This window comes from Arachis ipaensis, chromosome B5 (assembly GCF_059453495.1).
Source record: "Arachis ipaensis isolate K30076 ecotype BB chromosome B5, ASM5945349v1, whole genome shotgun sequence".
Lineage (NCBI taxonomy): Eukaryota > Viridiplantae > Streptophyta > Magnoliopsida > Fabales > Fabaceae > Arachis > Arachis ipaensis.
Window position 1 is genome coordinate 61,095,236 of NC_142440.1, and position 3,954 is coordinate 61,099,189.

The following is a 3,954-nucleotide window of genomic DNA, read 5'->3' on the forward strand; positions in this document are numbered from 1 at the left end:
CCTAACATTATCAAGAGCAAGCTAGTTGTTGCTAATCCATCAGCTGCTGTATACTTGATTTGTCACTTAAAGCTTGGCTGGCCATTGGCCATGTCTAGTGTTTTGGACCGGAGTTTTCATTGAAAGCTTGGCTGGCTAGTGAGCCATGTCTAATTCCTGGACTGAAGCTTTAGACTAAGAATGCAAGATTTCTGGAATTCATATTAAAAATTTTGGAATCCTTATTTTCCTTTTTCAAATTAATTTTCGAAAAATACCAAAAAAAATTAGAAAATCATAAAAATAAAAAAAAAAATATATTTCATGTTTTTTGTTTGAGTCTTGAGTCAATTTTAAGTTTGGTGTCAATTGCATGTTTTAAAGTTTGCATAAAATTTTTGAAAAATTCATGCATTCATAGTGTTTTTCATGATCTTCAAGTTGTTCTTGGTAAGTCTTCTTGTTTGATCTTGATGTTTTCTTGTTTTGTGTCTTTTCTTGTTTTTCATGTGCATTTTTGCATTCATAGTATCTGAACATGAAAGATTTCTAAGTTTGGTGTCTTGCATGTTTTCTTTGCATATAAAATTTTCAAAAATAAGTTCTTGATGTTCATCATGATCTTCAAAGTGTTCTTAGTGTTCATCTTGACATTCATAGCATTCTTGCATGCATTCATTGTTTTGATCTAAAAATTCTCATGCATTGAGTCTTTTTCATGTTTTTCTCTTTCTTCATCAAAAAAATTCAAAAATAAAAAAATATCTTTCCCTTTTTCACTCATAAATTTCGAAAATTTGGATTGACTTTTTCAAAAACTTTTAAAATCTAGTTGTTTCTTATGAGTCAAATCAAATTTTCAATTTAAAAATCTTATCTTTTTCAAAATCTTTTTCAAAAATCAAATCTTTTTCATTCTTCTTATATATTTTCAAAAATTTTAAAAATATTTTTCAAAATCTTTTTCTTAATTTTATCATATTTTACTTGTTAAGAAAGATTCAAACTTTAAGTTCTAGAATCATATCTTGTGATTTCTTGTGAATCAAGTCATTAATTGTGATTTTAAAAATCAAATCTTTTTCAAAACTAATTTCAATCATATCTTTTCAAAAATATCTTTTTATCTTATCTTTTTCAAAATCATATCTTTTTAATCCTACCTTTTCATATCATATCTTTTTCAAATATCTTTTCTAACTTCTTATCTTCTTATCTTTTAAAAATTGATTTTCAAAAGTTGTTTCAACTAACTAATTAACTTTTTGTTTGTTTCTTATCTCTTTCAAAGCTACCTAACTAACTATCCCTCTCTAATTTTCGAAAATACCTCCCTCTTTTTCAAAAATTCTTTTTAATTAACTAATTGTTTCAATTTTTAATTTTAATTTGATTTCATTCCTAATTTTCAAAAATCACTAACCCCTTTTCAAAATTTTATTTTCGAAAATCCTCCTTCTCTCTCATCTCTTTCTATTTATTTATTCATCTACTAACACTTCATCTCACCCAAATTCGAACCCTCTCTTCCATCTGTGTTCGAATTTTCTCTTCTTCCCTTCTTTACATTACATTCTTTTCTTCTTCAACTCACACAGGGGAACCTCTATACCTGGGTAAAAAGGATCCCTATTATTATTTTTCTGTTCCCTCTTTTTCATATGAGCAGGAGCAAGGACAAGAACATTCTTGTTGAAGCAGACCCTGAACCTGAAAGGACTCTGAAGAGGAAACTAAGAGAAGCTAAAATACAACAATCCAGAAATAACCTTACAGAAATTTTCGAACAGGAAAAGGAGATGGCAGCCAAAAATAATAATAATGCAAGGAGGATGCTTGGTGACTTTACTGCACCTAATTCCAATTTACATGGAAGAAGCATCTCCATCCCTACCATTGGAGCAAACAATTTTGAGCTGAAACCTCAATTAGCTTCTCTGATGCAACAAAACTGCAAGTTTCGTGGACTTCCATCTGAAGATCTTTTTCAGTTCTTAACTGAATTCTGGCAGATATGTGATACTGTTAAGACCAATGGAGTAGATCCTGAAGTCTACAGGCTCATTCTTTTCCCTTTTGCTGTGAGAGACAGAGCTAGAATATGGTTGGATTCTCAACCTAAAGATAGCCTGAACTCTTGGGATAAGCTGGTCAAGGCTTTCTTAGCCAAGTTCTTTCCTCCTCAAAAGCTGAGTAAGCTTAGAGTGGATGTTCAAACCTTCAGATAGAAAGAAGGTAAATCCCTCTATGAAGCTTGGGAGAGATACAAAGAACTAACCAAAAAGTGTCCTTCTGACATGCTTTCAGAATGGACCATCCTGGATATATTCTATGATGTTCTGTCTGAATTAGCTAAGATGTCATTGGATACCTCTGCAGGTGGATCCATTCACCTAAAGAAAACGCCTGCAGAAGCTCAAGAACTCATTGACATGGTTGCTAACAACCAGTTTATGTACACTTCTGAGAGGAATCCTGTGAGTAATGGGACACCTCAGAAGAAGGGAGTTCTTGAAATTGATACTCTGAATGCCATATTGGCTCAGAATAAAATATTGACTCAGCAAGTCAATATGATTTCTCAAAGTCTGAATGGAATGCAAGCTGCATCCAACAGTACTCAAGAGGCATCTTCTGAAGAAGAAGCTTATGATCCTGAGAACCCTGCAATAGCAGAGGTAAATTATATGGGTGAACCTTGTGGAAACACCTATAACCCCTGATGGAGAAATCACCCAAATTTCTCATGGAAGGATCAACAAAAGCCTCAACAAGGCTTTAATAATGGTGGAAGAAATAGGTTTAGCAATAACAAGCCTTTTCCATCATCCACTCAGCAACAGACAGAGAACTCTGAACAAAATACCTCTAATTTAGCAAACATAGTCTCTGATCTGTCCAAGGCCACTGTAAGTTTCATGAATGAAACAAGGTCTTCAATTAGAAATTTGGAGGTACAAGTGGACCAGCTGAGTAAAAGGATCACTGAAATCCCTCCTAGTACTCTCCCAAGCAATACAGAAGAAAATCCAAAAGGAGAGTGCAAGGCCATTGATATAACCATCATGGCAGAATCCAAGGAGAAAGGGGAGGACGTGAATCCCAAAGAGGAAGACCTCCTAGGACGTCCAATGATCAATAAGGAGTTCCCCTCTGAGGAACCAAAGGAATCTGAGACTCATCTAGAGACCATAGAGATTCCAATGAACCTCCTTATGCCCTTCATGAGCTCTGATGAGTATTCCTCTTCAGAAGAGAATGAGGATGTTACTGAAGAGCAAGTTGCCAAGTTCCTTGGTGCAATCATGAAGCTGAATGCCAATTTATTTAGTAATGAGACTTGGGGAGATGAACCTCCCCTGTTCACCAATGAACTTAATGTATTGGATCAACTGAGATTGCCTCAGAAGAAACAGGATCCTGGAAAGTTCCTAATACCTTGTACCATAGGCACCATAACCTTTGAGAAGGCTCTATGTGACCTTGGGTCAGGAATAAACCTCATGCCACTCTCTGTAATGGAGAAACTGGGAATCTTTGAGGTGCAAGCTGCTAGAATCTCATTAGAGATGGCAGACAGTTCTAGAAAACAGGCTTATGGACAATTAGAGGACATGTTAGTAAAGGTTGAAGGCCTTTACATCCCTACTGATTTCATAATCCTAGATACTGGGAAGGATGAGGATGAATCCATTATCCTTGGAAGACCCTTCCTAGCCACAGCAAGAGCTGTGATAGATGTTAACAGAGGTGAATTAGTCCTTCAATTGAATGGGGACTCCCTTGTGTTTACAACTCAAGGTTATCCTTCTGTAAACATGGAAAAGAGGCACAGTAAGCTTCTCTCAAAACAGAGTCAACCAGAGCCCCACAGTCAAACTCTAAGTTTGGTGTTGGGAGGCCACAACCAAACTCTAAGTTTGGTGTTGAACTCCCATATCCAAACTCTAAGTTTGGTGTTGGGGAGTCTCAACA

General features: G+C 35.4%; 1 non-coding gene across 1 annotated transcript; it reads right to left on the bottom strand.

Moving 5' to 3' along the window:
* Positions 1 to 2,174: 2,174 nt before the first annotated feature.
* On the bottom strand, positions 2,175 to 2,282 carry LOC148564376 (small nucleolar RNA R71). The gene has a single exon (XR_015884948.1). It is a non-coding gene; the product is annotated as a small nucleolar RNA R71 (small nucleolar RNA).
* Between the last annotated feature and the right edge of the window lie 1,672 nt (positions 2,283 to 3,954).